Consider the following 17,947-nt stretch of genomic DNA (forward strand, 5'->3'; position numbering starts at 1 on the left):
GTACAGATTATTTCATCACCCAGAAATTAAGCCCAGTGCCCAATAGTTACCTTTTCTGCTCCTCTTTCTCTTCCCACCCTCCCAGCTCAAGTGGACACCAGTGCCTTTGTTTCCTTCTTTGTATTCATAAGTTCTCATCATTTAGCTCCCACTTATAAGTGAGAACATATGCAGTATTTGGTTTTCTGCTCCTGTGTTAGTTTGCTGAGGGTAATGGCCTCCACCTCCATCCACGTTCCTGCAAAAGACATGATCCTGTTCCTTTTTTATGGTTACATAGTATTCGATAGTGTATATGTACCACATTTGCTTTATCTAATTTGTCATTGATGGGCATTTAGGTTGATTCCTTGTCTTTACTATTGTGAATAGTGCTGCAGTGAACATTTGTGTGCATGTGTCTTTATGGTAGAATGACTGATATTCCTCTGGGTATATACCCAGCAATAGGATTGCTGGGTCAAATGGTAGTTCTACTTTTAGCTGTTTGAGGAATTGCCATACTGCTTTTCATAATGGTTGAACTAATTTACACGCCCACCAATGGTGTATAAGTGTTCCCTTTTCTCTGCAACCTCACCAGCATCTATTATTGTTTGTTGAGTTCCTATTTTTAATTCTTTTGGGTATCCACATAGAAGTGAACTTAAGGGTCATATGGTAATTCTATGTTTAATCATTTGAGAGATTGCCATACTGTTTTCCACAGTAGCTGAACCATATTACATTACAACCAGCAATGTACAAGTTCTAATTTCTTACCAGCAGTTGTTATTTTCCATTTTTAAAAAAGTATAGCCATCCTAGAGGTTGTGAAGTGATACTTTATTGTGGCTTTTATTTGCATTTCCCTTATGACTAATGATATTGAACATTTGTAAAACATGTTTGTTTGCCATTTGTGTGTATTCTTTATAGAAGTATCTATTCAGTCCTTTGCTCATTTTTAAATTGGATTGTTTGTTTTTTTGTAGTTGAGTTGTTAAAAGTTGTTTATATGTATGTTCCCAATACTAGATCCTTATCAAAGATATGGTTCACAAATATTTTCACCCATTTTGTAGGCTGGATTTTTATTTTCTTGGTAATGTCCTTCCTTTGATGCATACAACTTTTAAATTTTGACAATATATCTCTTTTTGTTTTTTATTCTTTTGGTGTCATATGTAATAATCTATTACCAAATCCACTGTCATGAAGATTTACACCTATGTTTTCTTCTAAGAGGTGGAATTTTTGGCTTTTATATTTAGGTTATTGATTCATTTTGAGTTAACTTTTTATATAGTATGAACTAGGGGCTCGGCTTTTTTCTTTTGTATGTGGATATTCCATTGTCCCAGCACCACTAAGAGACTCTTCTTTCCCCCACTAAAAGGTCTTGGTACCTTTTTGTTTGTTGAATAAGTGATTAAAATCACTTTAGTTTAATCCAAAAAATCAATGAGAAGAGGAAGTGCTGGGACTCTGCCCCATGTTTTCTTGATATGTCTGTCATCTAAGCAGGTTCTTTTCAAGGTTCAAAGAAGGCCCATACCAAGTGTCCTCCTCTCCACTGACTGCTTCTCCTATTAGTAACAGACTCTAAAGTCTAGGAAGTCACCAGATTCTTCTCCCTACCTCAGACCCACAAAATGGTTCTCTATTGTTAACAAAGATACAAATTGGATGCCATGGGTCTCATTCAGGCCCATTCGCAGCCTTGTCAGTTTCACTTTTTCTTTTTTCCATCCTTCCTTTTAATTTTAATAGCTTCCTTGCAATATAATTATTGTACATAAGCTGCACATATTTAAATTGTACAATTTGCTGAATTTTGACATATGTATACAACTGTGAAACCACCACAACAGTGAAGATAAGAAACATTGCCATCATCTCCTTGTAATTCATTCCCCACCCCACCCTCAACTACTAATCTGTTTTCTGTCACTATAAATTAGTTCAAGCTTTCTAGAAGTTTATATAAATGGAATCATACAGTATATACCCTTTGGTCTTTGGCTTCTTTCATTCCTCATAATTATTTTTAGATTCATCCATGTTGTTGCATGTATCAATAGTTTCTTCCTTTTTATTGCTGAGTAGTATTTCATAATAAGGATTTTCCACAATTTGTGTTTCCATTCTTCTACTGATGAGCATTTGGGCTATTTCCAGTTTGGGGCTATTGCAAATAAAGTTGCTACTAATATTAGTGTATAAGTCTTTGTGTAGATGTATGCTTTTATTTCTTTTGAGTAAACACCCAGGAATTGAATGGCTAGGTCCTATATTAGGTACATTTTACGTTTTTAAAGAAATTTCCACACCATTTTCTGGAAACACATAATCTTATCTCTTGTCATCTTTGTGCTGCTGTAACATTTGGACATCCTTATAACAATAAATATGTGCATCTATGTCACCTATGCCTTCAATTGCTTGGAGTAGATTTACTTGTTTTTTGCTCCTTCAATTCCTAAAACAGTCCTTTGCATAGGAGGATGGTTAATCAACTTTCGAAGAATGAATGTCACATAATGGCTTATCTGAACAAATACGATGATGAACCAAAATGAATGATAGGGCAAAATTGGAGAGGTTGAGAGGAATAAAATAGGTAAATAAATAAAATAACATTGTCTTTTAAAATTATGCACATAATTCATGATGAAAAAAAAATCCAAAAATACAGAGTAGCTTAAAGAAGGAAATAAAAATCGTCCATGATCCTTCATGTAACTCTTTAAAAAATTATTTTTTTGTTTTATTTTCCACCCAATATTCTCTTAAAGTTAGGGCCACTGGTTCTCAACTCTTCCTACACATCAGACTACTTAGGGAGCTCTTTTAAATAGATCCAATGTCTGGATTCCATTAGAGATTCTAATTTATTTGGTCTGAGGTGGAGTCTGGGTGTCAACGGTTTTTTTTTTTTTTTTTAAATCAGTCTTTCCAAGGTATGATTTATACACAACAAAATTCATTTATTTTAAGTGTACAGTTCAATGAGTTTTGACAAATATATATCCTCCCTATAAACACCACTCTAATCAAGTATAGAATATTTCCATCATCCTCAAATACCCCACATTTCATCCCAGGCAACCCCTGATCTGGCTTGTTACTATAGATTAATGGTAATTATTCAAGAATTTCATATAAACAGAATCTAACAGTCTGGCTTCTTTCACTCAGCATGTCTATGAGAGTCATCATATTGTTACATATATCCACAGTTTATTCTTTTTTACTACTGATTAGTATTTCGTTGTATGGAGGTACCACATTTTGTTTATCCATTTACCTGTTGATGGATATCTGGGCTGTTTCCACGTATTGACCGTTATGAATAGAGCTTCTATGTACACTCATATTAAAGTCCTTGTGTGCAGATATGTTTTCATTTCTCTTAGGTAAATGCATAGGAGTGGAATTGCTGGGTCATATGGTAAGCATCTGTTTAACTTTATAAGAAACTTCCAAACCATTTTTCTTTCTTTCCCCCGCCCCACCCCCCCAAGACAGTCTCGCTCTGTCTCCCAGACTGGAGTGCAGTGGCGTGATCTTCGCTCACTGCAACCTCCACTTCCCAAGTTCAAGCAGTTCTCCTAATTCTCCTGCCTCAGCCTTCCAAGTAGCTGCGATTACAGGCACGTGCCACCATGCCCTGCTAATTTTTGTATTTTTAGTAGAGGCAGGGTTTCACCATGTTGGCCAGCCTGGTCTTGAACTCCTAACCCCGTGATCCTCCCTCCTCAGTGTCCCAAAGTGCTGGGATTGCATGAGCCACTGCGCCTGGCTTCCAAAACATTTTTCAAAGTAGTTGTACTATTTTGCACTTCCACCAGTGATATGTGAGTGTTCAGTTGTCCTACATTTTTGCCACAACATCAGATACTGTATTTTAAATTTTAACTATTATAGAGGGCATTAGCAGTTTCTAAAAGCTCCCCTAGATATATGTACTTTTCTATATATAATACATCAGTAAAAAGTGAAGAAAAAAATAACTCTAAATGATTCTAATGTGCAGTCAAGGTTGAGAACCACTGAGCAAGACTAGACAAGTCCCAAGTATTTAAATAATGACAGATTTTCATTTGTGCATTATTTTTTCCTCACCCATTCATTTATTCAAAAAGAGCTATACTAGCTCTTTACTAAGCTAAGCTCTTTACTAAGAGCTAGTTGGCAATATAGAGATACTACAATATTTCTGCCCTCAAGAAGCCAACAAAGTTTCTTTTTACTTTTAAGAAAACCAAAGTTCACCTGTGTGACCACAGTCATTTCAGACAGCTTAGTTTTTAACTGGTCTTTCTCAGTATTTTGCAGCCCTGGCCTTGAGTCAATCCTGATGAGGGGGAAAAAATAACGGGATCATTCATGGTGTTTGAGATGTTGCTTTATTGATTTTGCACTTTTCCTTTCCTGCTTCCTGTCTCCTGTATTTGCTTTTGTACATAATTCAACTTTGGGAACAGTGTCTATAAATGAGGTCACCACGGGAGCCATAACAATAAAAATAAAACAAAAATACTTTGCTTCTGGTATTTGCACATTGGTGACTGCACTCCATAGAGGCCATGGCTGATTTCTAATTTTTGTATTTATTTTTCTGCTTTGTTTTTTGATAGAGGAAATCTTCAATAAAAATAATATTCTAATAAAAATAAGACAAACTAGCATAACGTTATAAAATCCTTACCAGAAGCCTATTAAAGAAATGCAGTAGATGGGTAAAAAATAATATGGTCCATAAACCCAACAAAACTCACATGTAAAATTATGTAATCAAATTGTAAAATATTATCTTATTTGCTATTAAATGTACACTATAAGAAGACTTTGAAATGGTACAGTAATGTGTACCTCCCTGGAATTGTTAAAAGTGCATAATACTTAATTTCTGTGCAGAATTTGTTTATCTTCTAAAAAATGGTAAGGTCAGTGTGAGAAGTGTTAAAATTGGATGTCACTTGCTTGCAAAACAGGTTCTGCGCAGAGCAACTGATAGGAGATTTCGTTTTCCTTTTTCTTGGGGCTTTAGTGATTTCAGAGACCCCAAAATTCTTGTGAAAAATTGGCTAATGAGAAAAGTCCAGTAATGAGTAGAAAGTTATTTGTCTAGCTGTGAGTTTAAAGAAATTTCATCCCCAACATAGGTGGCTTTTCATCAAGAAAATATTTTCCAGCACAATCTCAAGCCAATTTAATCCCTTGATTGATATTCTGTACCACACAGCAAAGCCAGTTTCCATGTTTGCTGTGTTTATTTTTATTTCATTGAAATTTCTTTTCACTGCAATTCTTTTCTTATTTTCATTGTTTTTACACAAATTAGATTCATTGATCAGTTTTTTGCACCACATTAATTTTTCCTTATTTAGTTTCAACCACTGCAATTTTTGCTTTTGTTTTACAAATCCAAATCTCCCTGACATCAAATTTTGCAAGTCTAAATTTTGTCAAGAAAATGTCTTTTGCAGCAACTTGGATGGAACTGGAGGCCATTATTCTAAGTGAAGTAACTTATGAATGGAGAACCTAATACTATGTGTTCTCAGTTATAAGTGGGAGCTAAGCTATAAGGATACAAAGACATTCAGAGTCTTTGAACATTGGAGAATTCAAAAGAGGGAGAAGGTGGGTAAGGCATGAGGGATGAAAAACTACATATTGGGTACAATATACACTACTCAGGTGATAGGTGCACTAAAATTTCAGACTTCACCACTATACAATTCATCCATTTAACAAAAAATCACTTGTATCCCTAAAGCTATTGAAATAAAAAATAACAAAAAATAAAAATTGAATAAATTTTATTAAAACGATGTGAGCCATCTGTCCATTTTTAATCAATAGGAATATTGCCATGTGTAGTGTCATCTGTTGTCAGTTTTATTTTGTGCTGATTATTTCTACCAGCTGTAACAATTGGGAAATAGGCAAAAAGTTGGTTGTATTTATATCCTAGATAATCAATAACAAAATTCAGAGCAATCTAATGAGACAGAGATACAGGTGCACAGGAGAAGAAAAGCTACAGTTGTGTGGAGCATGGATGGCTAAACTCTCAGTAATTGGATGGGGTCAAAAGGACAGATGTAGCCCAGAGTCAAAAGATCCTGCATCAGTTCCTGGCTGCTGTCTTCTAAGTTTTCAGCCTCTCCTCTTCTCCATTCCTCACTAGATCCCTGGCCTCTTTGGAGCTACCTGGACAGGAGTTTTCTTGGCCTCTGGCAAATTCCTGGCTGGGTTGTGGATGGAAATTCCTGATACCTTTAGTTGAGTTCCTACAAGCTGAACGTTTTCAAAAGGAGCTAATTTTACTTGAGCCAACTAAACAAAACCAAACTACACAAAGAAAATACAGAGGCACAGAAATAGATGAGGTTTCCCTGCTATGGGCATTTTAATCATGTGTATCAAGAACCTTTACAGAGTTCATGTCTGGCCCAGCCAATTCACTCCTAGGAAGTTATCCTAATGTTATATACTGGACCTGAGTCAAAAGATGTATATATGACCTATTCATCAACAAAAATAGGAATAAGCTAAATGTGTTCTAATAGAGGAATAATTCAAATAGAATATTTTCATACCATTTAACACTCAGCTACGAAGCAGGGCTGGCAAACTTTTCTGTAAAGGAATAGATAGTAAGTATTGTAGATTTGTGGGCCATATGGTTTCTGTCAGAAATAGTCAATTCTGCCATTGTAGCACAGAAATGGCCATAGATAGTACATAAAGGAATCAGCATGATCATGTTCCAATAAAACTTTGTTTACAAAAAAAAAACAGGTGAATTTGGTTTATGAGCCTTAATTTGCAGACCCCTGGTTTAAAGAGATGATATGGATTTGTATTTACTGACACAGAGAGTTCATCGTAATATACCGTTGGGTAAAAACAAAAGCAGATATTAGTATAGCATTTATGGTATGATGTCACTTACGCAAAATGAAGATTTGTATGTTTACATATCAGTACAGAAGTGTCTAGAAAGATGTTCAGCAAATGTTAATGGAGGTATATTATCACTAGGTTGAAGAATTTGGGATGACTTTTGTTCTCCTTTTTATGCTTTTATAATTTTTCATTACCAGAAAAAAATATTTTTATTTGACAATTCATACTCTTTGACAGAGTAATTCCATGGTTGTTGTTGGAGTTGCCGCACAGCTGTGAAGCCTGTGCAGTTGCGCAATTCCAGGAGATGCCATCACTTGGACTACATGTGTGCCCATGTAGTCCATGCGCCCAGAGTTGTGTGACAAGGCAGTATTCCTACCTTCCATTCTCTGTTCAGCTCTGTCCAATTAATTCAACAAGCATTTGTTTGAAATCTACACTAGACATAGTTCTAGATAGAAATATCAGGAAACAAAGCATACAAAAATGTTTGCCCTTGTAGTGTTTATGTTGTAGTCAAGGAGAAAGACATTAAGGAGAATGAGGAGTGACACATATGGAAGGTTAGCAAGTGGTACTAGAGAAGGAGGCAAGGGAGATCCAGATGGCTTCAGCAGAGTGGGATTTCCATTTTAAATAGAATGGTCACAGCAGGCCTTACTCAGAAAGTTACAAATGAGCAAAGCTTGAAATAGGTCAAGTAGGAAATCATACTGATATCTTGGGGAAGAGCATTGCAGACGGGGACAGCCAGTGCGAAGGCTCTGAGGGAAAAGCATGCCTAGTGATCTTGAGGAACAGCAAGGTGGTCAGTGTGGCTAAGGTAGAGTGAGGGAGGAACATAGTGGCAGGAGTGAGGACAGATTGGTAATGGGTGGCCAGATCACAAAGGCCCTCAGAGAGCATGGTGAGGACATTGGTTTTTATTCTGAAAGAGTTCGTAGCCATTGAAATATTTTTTTGATAGAGAAGTAGTGATATTGCTTGACTATGTCCCCACCCAAATCTCATCTTGAAATGCAGCTTCCATAATCCCCGCGTGTCACGAGAGGGACCTAGTGGGAGATAATTGAATCATGGGGGTGGGTTTTTCCCATTGCTGTTTTCATGATGGTGAATAAGTCTCATGAGATCTGATGGTTTTATAAAGGGCAGTTCCCCTGCACACACACTCTTGCCTGCCGCCATGTAAGAAGTGCCTTTGCTCCTCCTTCGCCTTCCGCCATGATTGTGAGGCCTCCCCAGCCATGTGGAACTGTGAGTCCATTAAGCCTCTTTTTCTTTATAAATTACCTAGTCTTTATTAGCAGCATGAGAACAGACTAATACAAGTGGCAAGATTTGATTTATGTATGTAAAGAGTCACTCTAGATACTGAGTTGAGAACAAACTGTTAGGGTATTAGGGTAGAGGTAGCCCTTGACAGTGTTTTGCAATTTCCTTTTTTCTTACCTGTCTCCCACACTGGCCTATAGATTCCTGGAGGTCAAGGAGCCCAGTTTTTAGTAGCGGGAATAGCCAGAGGGAAGAAGGCAGGCAGGGTAAATATTTACAACTCTAGTTTTACAGAAGAGAACATTGGAACTTAGGGAGGCTTAACTGATGGCCAAGGGTCAGAACAGGGTCAGCACCAGAAGCAAGTCCTTTCAATTTCAAGGTCAGGGTCCCTTCCACACTAGGACAAGAGGCAGCACCTACAAGATAAGGTGGATGTGAATGAACAGAGGTGGCTTGAGTTAGATTCTGCAGACTTTTATGACAGGCCAAGGCATGTAAATGATAATAGCTGACATCACATTTAAAAAAGATGCAACATCTCTTGAGATCTACTACATGCTGCTGCTTAGGAAAGGAAGGTTGAAAAATAGCACTGAGTTTAAAAAATAGCATTTACAGTGTAAGTCTCATGTATTTAATACATGAATGCTTAAGAAAGATGTTCACCAAATGTTAGTGATGCTTATTTCTTGATGGTAGGATTTCAGAGAGTTTTAAATTTTCTTCTTTATTCTTTTCTGAATTGTTTGAGTTTTTTGCCATGACAATGTGAAAACAAAAGAAATAAAATAAAAACATGTTTGATGTTAGAAAGATACGATTAGGCTAACATTTACATGCTCTTTGCAGTTCCACAGCACCTGTAGTACCCCTATTTCTTTGTAAATTCTTCCAGGGCAGAGATTGTGTTTTATTCATTCTTGTATGCCAAGCATGTGGAACCTGCTACAAAACAGGTGTTCAGTAGGGCTTGTGGAACAAATGCAAAGTGCGTTTGTGAACTGTAGCTCATACAATCTTCAGTAGACACCTAGGGAGCCTCATGAATGACATGAACACGGTTTCTAGCCAAAGGGAGTTTCATTTCTTTTTCTAATTGTAGTTGCCATGGTACCCAGAAAACCAGGGATCCTGGTAAGAAGGTTTTAAAAAGCTTAAGTGGTAAGTTTGTACATTTGTGATAACTGGTCTCAGATCCTACTTTAGCAATCTACAAAAATTGGGCCTTTTGAATAGAAGTGTTTTAGTGAAGAATCAGTGATGTGGCAACTTACTCTGATGATATTTCAATCTAGCTTTTTGGTTTTAATGGCAGTTGTCATTACTATTGGGCAGCATCATTCCCTGGAAAGCCTTCTTTTAAAATCAATACAGGCTGAGCATCCCTAATCCAAAAATCCCAAATTCAAAATGCCCCTAAATCTGAAAGTTTTTGAGCGTTAACATGAGATAGTGACACCTTTGCTTTCAGATGGTTCAGTGTACACAAACATTGTTTCATACCCAAAAGTATTTAAAATATCGTATAAAATTACCTTTAGACTATGTGTCTAAGGTAAATGAAACATAAATGAATTTCATGTTTAGACTTGGGTCTCACTTCCAGATATCTCATTATATATATGCAAATATTCCAAAATCAAAAAACAAACAAAAAAACCAAAAACCGAAATCCAAAACATTTCTGGTTTCAAGCATTTTGGAGAAGGGATTTTCAACCTCCACCTAGAGATTCATTTGTTCCATGTGGTCAATTGCCTGATTATTCAAACTCCTCAAAAAGTGCTGGGTTTTCCTCTATACCACCTGGTTAGGTTTTGAATCATTTAGAAAAAAATAAGTGACTGTCTTTAAGTCATCGATTAAAAATTAATAGCCTTAAAATGCTTCCATTTCTATTTTATTACTAGTTATTGCTCAAAACAAGTTTTAGTAGTAAGAAGGAAAGTTGTCACCCATAGTTTTAGGCACAATTTTTCAGTCTCCTTTACTCACTTAGCACTAGACCATAAACATTTTCACAATGGTTTGGGGTTTTTTTAATACTTGTGTAGTATTTGAACTTGTGGATTATCACACTGTGCAAAACCATTGCACAATTAGCATACATTCACATTGGTGCTAGTTTTTTAATGATTTTTTAATTGAACAAGGAAATTTTATATATTTGGCTCTATTTATTCTCTAACTACAAGCAAAATCTTAACTGACTTTTCCCTCTTTCAGACTCTTAATTATTAAACTCACCTGACCATTTTTATTTTTATTTACTTAATTGATGAAGATTGTATATACTTAACATATACAATGTAATGATTTGATATACATATTTTAGGTTGGTGCAGTTATGTTTGCACCAACCTAATACATTGTGTAATGATTATTACAATCAAATTAATTAATACATACATTATCACCTACGCTATACATTAGAGTCGCAGAAAAATGCTCATCTTATAACTGAAAGTTTGTGCCCTTTGGTCAAAATCTACCCATTTCCCCCACCCCCATTCCCTGGCAACTGCCATTGTACTTTATGTTTTGATGAGTTCCACTTTTTTAGATTCTGCTTATAATATACTGTTGACCTTTGAACAACATGGATTTGGAGCACTGATCCCTGCACAGTCAAAAATCATCATATAACTTTTTTTTTAAGACATGAGGTCTCACTATGTTGCCCAGATTGGCCTTGAATTACTAGGTTTTAGGGATCCTCCTGCCTCAGGCTCCTGAGTAGCTGGGACTATACAGGTGTGTGCCACTGTGCCCAGCTCTTGTATAACACTTTTGACTCCCCGAAAACTTAATGACTAATAGCCTACTATTGACCGGAAGCCTTACCAATAACATAAACAGTTGATTAACACATATTTTGTATGTTATATATATTATATGCTGTATTCTTATGCTGAAATAAACTATAGAAAAGATGGTGTTATTAAAAAAATCATAAGGAAGAGAAAATATATTTACTGTTCTTTAAGTCAAAGTGGATAGGTCTTCATCCTCCTTGTCTTCCTGTTGGGTAAACAGAGGAAGAGAAGGAAGAGGAAGATTGGTTTTGTTGTCCCAGGTGTGCCACAGGCAGAAGAAAATTCACATATAAATGGACCTGTACCGTTCAAACTCATGTTGTTCTGTTGGTCTGTGTTTGTTTTTATGCCAATACTGTACTGTTTGGATTAATATAGCTTTGTAACATAGTTTGAAATTATGAAATGTGATGCCTCCAGCTTTGTTCTTCTTTTCAAGATTGCTTTGGTTATTCATGGTTTTTTGTGGTTCCATATGAATTTTAGAGTCATTTTTTTCTATATCTGTGAAGAATGCCATTGGAATTTTGATAGAGATTGCATTGAATCTATAGATCACCTTTAGTAGTATGGACATTTTAATAATATTAATTCTGATACATGAACATGTGATATCTTTTTGTTTGTGTCATCTTCAATTTATTTCTTCAGTGTTTTATAGTTGTCAATACACAGATCTTTAAACTCTTGATTAAATTTATTCCTAAGTATTTTTATTGTGTTTGATGCTATTGTAAGTAGGATTGTTTTCTTTCTGTTTCAGATAGTTGTTGATTTATAGAAATGCAATTCACTTTTTTATGTTGATTTTGGTATCCTGCAACTTTACTGAATTCATTTATTAGGTCTAATAGTTTTTTGGTGGAGTTTCTGTACACAAGGTCATGTCATCTACAGAGACAATTTTGCCTCTTCCTTTCTGATTTGGACGCCTTTTATTTCTTTTCCATGCCTAACTGCTCTAGGTAGCACTTCTAGTACTATGTACAATAAAAGTGGTGAGTGTAGGCATCCTTGCCTTGTTCCTGAACTTAGAGGAAAAGCTTTCTGCTTTTTACCATTGAGTAGATGTTGGCTGTGGGCTTGTCAAATATGGCCTTTATTACAATGAGGAACATTCCTTCCACACCTAATTTGTTGAGCGTTTTAACGACATTTTGAAGTATAAGGACATAAAATAAACAGCATATATATATGTATCTAGTGTGTGTACAGTTTGATAAGTTTTGACATATGTATGTACCCTTGAAGACAATCAATATAGTGAACATATACATCACCCCAAAATGTTTCCTTGTGCCCCTTTGTAATCTCTCCTTCGTGTCTCTCTCTGTGTACCCTCTTCTCAGGCAACCACTGATCTGCTTTCTGCCATATAGATTAGTTTTAATTTTCTAGAGGTTTATACAAATGTAAGAATACAATAAGTACTTTTTTTGGTCTGGCTTCTTTTTGCTCAGCATAATTACTTTAACATTCATTCATATTGTTATATGTATCAATAGACCTTTCTTTTTATTGCTAAATAGTATTTCATTGTATGAATATACCAAAGTTTCTTTATCTAGTTACCTGTTACGGACATTTGGGTTGTTTCCAGTGTGGGACTTTTACAAATAAAGCTGCTATAAACATTTATGTATGAGTCTTTTTATGATATGCTTTTAGTTCTCTTGGATAAATCCATATGAGTGCTGGATCATATAGCAGGTATATGTTTGACTCTTTAAGAAACTGCCAAACTGTTTTCCATTTTTTGTTTCCAACAGTGTATGAGTTCCAATTCCTCCACCTCCTTGACAACATTTGGTATTGTCAATCTTTTTAAATTTAGCTATCCTAGTAGGCATACAGTGCTTTTAATTTGCATTTTCCTAACTACTAATGATTTTGAACATTTTTTCATGTGCTTATTTGCCATCCATATATCTTCTTTGTGGAAGTGTCTGTTAAAATCTTTTGCCCATTGTTTTATTGTTTTTATAACTGAGTTTTGAGAGTTCTTTATACATTCTGGATGAAGGCTGTTATCAGACATATTCTGTGCAAATATTTTCTCCCAGTCTCTGGCTTGTTTTCTCATTTTCTTAATAGTGTCATATGAAGAACAGAAGTTTTACATTTTGATGAAATCCAGTTTATAAATTTGTTCTTTTATGGATCATGCTTTTGGTGTCAGAGCTGAGAAATCTTTGCCCAATGCAAAGTCACAAAGATTTTCTTCTAGAAATGTTATAGTTTGGGGTTTTTACATTAGGCCTGTGACCCATTTTTCAGTTCATAGTGTGAAGTATGGATTTTGCATGGTAATAATTGCATATGGTAACCAATTATTCTAGCACTATTTGTTGAAAAGACTGTCTTTTCTCCACTTGATTGCATTTGCACCTTTGTAAACACACACACACACACACACACACACACATAAACACAGAGTCCGTATATGTGCAGGTCTCTTTCTGGGCTATTTTGTTTAATGATATCCCTTGTCTATTGTGATGTCAATACCCACTATTTTGGTTACTGTAGCTTTGTAATAAGTCTTGAAGTGAGATAGTGTTCATCCTCTTAGTTCTTTATTTCCCATATTGTTTTGTCTAGTCTAGGTCCCTTTTATTTCCATATTAATCTTAAGGTCTGTTTGTCAATTTCTATAAAATGTCTGCTAGGGTTTTTATTGTAATTCTATTGAATCCATAATTTGGAGATAATTGGCATGTTAACAATAATGAGTCTTTTAATCCATAAAGATGGTATATCTCTCCATTAATATAGGTCTTTAATTTCTCTTGGCAATGTTTTATAGTTTATATTATACAGGTCTTTCACATCTTATGTCAGATTTATCCCTAAGTATTTCATATTTTTATGTTATTTAAAATATTTTTAAAATTTCAACTTCTGATTGTTCTTTGCCAGTCAATAGAGATACAATTGATTTTTATATTGATATTTTATCCTAAAACCTTAACTAAAATCAATTATTACTTCTAACTTTTTTGTGGTTTCTATTAGATTTTCTAGATAGACAATCATGTTGGCTATATATAAAGACAGTTTTATTTCTTCCATTCTGGATGCATTTTTTTCATGTCTGATTATATGTTCCAGAATCTCCAGCACAAGTTGAATACAAGTGGTGAGAGCAAACATCCTTGTCTTAGTCCTGATCACACAGAAAATGTATTCAGTCTTTTATAATTAAGTATGTTGTTAGCTATAGATTTTTCATAGATGCTGTATTATTCAGGGTTCTCTAAAGGGACAGAACTAACAGGATAGATGTGTATATGAAAGGGAGTTTATTAAGGAGTATTGACTCATGCGATCACAAGGTGAAGTCCCACGATAGGCCGTCTACAAGCTGACAAGCAAGAAAGCCAGTCCAAGCCCCAAAAGCTCAAAAGTAGGGACGCCAACAGTGCAACCTTCAGTCTATGGCCAAAGGCCTGAGAGCCCTTAGCAAACCACTGGTGTTAAGCCTGAGATTCCAAAAGTTGAAGAACTTGGAGTCTGATGTTTGAGGGCAGGAAGCATCCAGCACAGGAGAAAGATGAAAGCCGGAAGACTCATCAAGTCTAGTCCTTCCACGTTCTTCTGCCTGCTTTATTTTACCTGTGCTGGCAGCTGATTAGATTGTGCCCACTCAAATTGAGGGTGGGTCTGCCTCTCCCAGTCCACTGACTCAAATGTTATTTCCTTTGGCAACACTCTCACAGACACACCCAGGAACAATACTTTGCATCCTTCAATCCAATCAAGTTAACATTCAGTATTAACCATCACAGATACCCTTTATCAGTTTGAGGAAACGCTTTTCTATGCTTAGTTTGCTGAAAGTTTTTATTTAATAACGTGTGTTAGATTTTTGCCACATGCTTTTTCTGTGTCTTTTGAGATGATCATATGATTTTTCTTTTTTGCTAATATGGAGAATTGTATTGATTTTTTTTCAGTGTTAAATCATCCTGAATTCCTAGGAAGGAAAATCCCAATTTGTCATGATATTTTATTCTTTTTACATATTTTGAATTCAACTTGCTAAAATTTTAATTTTTTTCTTCTATATTCATGAAGGATCTTGGCCTATAGTTTGCTTTTTTTGTTGTATCTTTGTAAGGTTTTTGTATCATGGTAATTCTGGTCTCTTAGAAGTATTCCCACCTTCTAATTCTCTGGGATAGTTCGTATGGAATTGGTATTATTTCTTCACTAAATGTTTGGTAGAATTCACTGGCAAAGCTATATAGGTCTAGAATTTTCTTTGTGGGAAGATTTCTAACTACAAATCAAAATTTTTTAAATTGGCCGGGCGCGGTGGCTCAAGCCTGTAATCCCAGCACTTTGGGAGGCCGAGACGGGCGGATCACGAGTTCAGGAGATCGAGACCATCCTGGCTAACACGGTGAAACCCCGTCTCTACTAAAATAGAAAAAAAATTAGCCGGGCGAGGTGGCGGGCGCCTGTAATCCCAGCTACTCGGGAGGCTGAGGCAGGAGAATGGCGTGAACCCGGGAGGCGGGGCTTGCAGTGAGCTGAGATCCGGCCATTGCACTCCAGCCTGGGCAACAGAGCTAGACTCTGTCTCAAAAAAAAAAAAAAAAAAAAAAATTTTTAAATTTATTTTTATTTATATATTTATTTATTTTCTGAGATGGAGTCTCTCTCTGTCACCTAGCCTGGAGTCTAGTGGTGCAATCTTGGCTCACTGCCACCTCCATCTCCCGGGTTCAAGTGATTTTCCTGCCTCAGCCTCCCTTATATCTGGGATTACAGGTGTGTGCCACCATGCCCAGCTAATTTTTTTGAATTTTTAGTAGAGACGGGGTTTCGCCATGTTAGTCAGGCTGGTCTTGAACTCCTAACATCAGGTGATCTGCCCATTTCAGCCCCCCCCAAAAATGTTGGGATTACAGGTGTGAGCCACCGTCCACAGACTAAATTGAATTTTGTTTTAAATATAAGGCTATTATCTGTTTCTTTGTGACTGAGCTTTGATATTTTATGTGTTTTAGGAAATTTGTTAATTTCATTTCCATTGTAAAATTTATAGTCATAATGTTTCTAAAGTGATATTCCCTTTTTATCCTTTTAATATCTGTAGAAACTAGTGATATCCTTTCTCTCATTCCTAATATGAAAAATTTTGATCTCTCTTTTTTCCTAATCAGTCTATCTTGAGATTTATCCATTTTCTTTTTCTTTTTCTTTTTTTTTTCCCTCGAGACGGAGTTTTACTCTTGTTGCCCAGGCTGGAGTGCAATGGGGCAGTCTCGGTTCAATGGGGCAACCTCCGCCTCCTGGGTTCAGGCGATTCTCCTGCCTTAGCCTCCTGAGTAGCTGGGATTACAGGTGTGCACCACCAAGCCCAGCTAATTTTTGCATTTTTCAGTAGAGATGGGGTTTCACCATATTGGTCAGGTTCGTCTTGAACGCCCGACCTCAGGTGATCCACCTGTTCCAGCCTTCCAAAGTGCTGGGATTACAGGCATGAGCCACCATGCCTGGCTCCATTTTGTTTTTCTTGTCAAGGTACCAGCTTTGTTTTTGTTGATTTTTCTCTATTGTTTTTCTGTCTTCTATTTTATCCATTTGTTTTGATCTTTACTATTTCCTATTGTCTACTTCCTTTGAGTTTAATGTGCACTCTTGTTTTCATTATTTATTTCCTGAGATGGATCCTGAGGTCATTGCCTTGAGTCATTTCTCTTTTTGTAAAATAGGCTATACAGTTCAATCAGTGGCATCCCACAAATTCTGATATGCTGTATTTTCATTTTCATTCAGTTCAGAATATTTAGTAATTTCCCTTTTGATTTCTTCTTTGAACTATGAGTTATTTAGAAGCATGTTATTTAGTTTCCAGATATTTGGGTATTTTTCAGTTATCTCTCTTCTATTGATTTCTAATTTAATTTCATTGTGGTCAAAGAACATATTTGTATGACTTCACTCTTTTTACATATATTGAGAATTCTTTTATGGCTCAGAATATAGTTGGTCTTTGTAAATGGCCCATGTGTACTTGAAAATAACATGTATTCTGCTGCCATTGGAGTGTTGTAAAAATGTCAATTAGGAGTTGTTTGATAGTATTGTTCAAATCTATTATATCCTTGCTGATTTTCTATCCACTCGTTCAATTAATTATCGAGAAAGGATTATCAAAATCCCCAACTACAGTTATGGATGTGTTTATGTCTCCTTGCAGTCTATCCGTTTTTGCCTCATGCATTTTGAAGCTCTGTTATGAAGTACATAAACACTTAGGATTCTCACATTTTCATTAATTGACCAATTTATCATTATGAAATGAGTCTCTTTGTCCACGGTAACATTTTTCACTGCAAGATTTACTTTTATTTTATTAATATAACAGCTGTCAAGAGCTGAGCTGCCAGGTTTTAAGGTGGTCAGTTAAGAAAACGGCCAAACTATAAAAAAAAAAACTATTAAGACTTTATTCACTTATGCAATAATATAAGCAAGAAACAAAACAGGAAGAAGTGCCAGCTCCCAGAATGTTCCATGTTTTCCCCCACGTAGCAGCTCAGAGGAGGGGAGTAGGGGTAGGGGGGTGATGGTCTCCCTGCTGAGGGGGAGGGGCTGCTGAACAAGAGGCTCCTGCTATTTTGCTTTTGCTGGGATTTTATGGACCCTGTGGTGAAGGGTGGAGATTGGGTGGGGAAAGGCTAGGAGTGGAAAAGTACTGAATACTGGGTTAGAATGGAGAAAAGCGGCCGGACGCGGTGTCTCACTCTGTAATCCCAGCACTTTGGGAGGCCGAGGCGGTTGGATCACGAGGCCTGGAGTTTGACACCATCCTGGCCAACATGGTGAAACCCCATCTCTACTAAAAATACAAAAAATTCTGTAGTCCCAGCTACTCGGGAGGCTGAGGCAGGAGAATCGCTTGAACCGGGGAGGCGGAGGTTGTTGCAGTGAGC

The sequence above is a fragment of the Macaca fascicularis genome, chromosome 2 (assembly GCF_037993035.2).
Source record: "Macaca fascicularis isolate 582-1 chromosome 2, T2T-MFA8v1.1".
Lineage (NCBI taxonomy): Eukaryota > Metazoa > Chordata > Mammalia > Primates > Cercopithecidae > Macaca > Macaca fascicularis.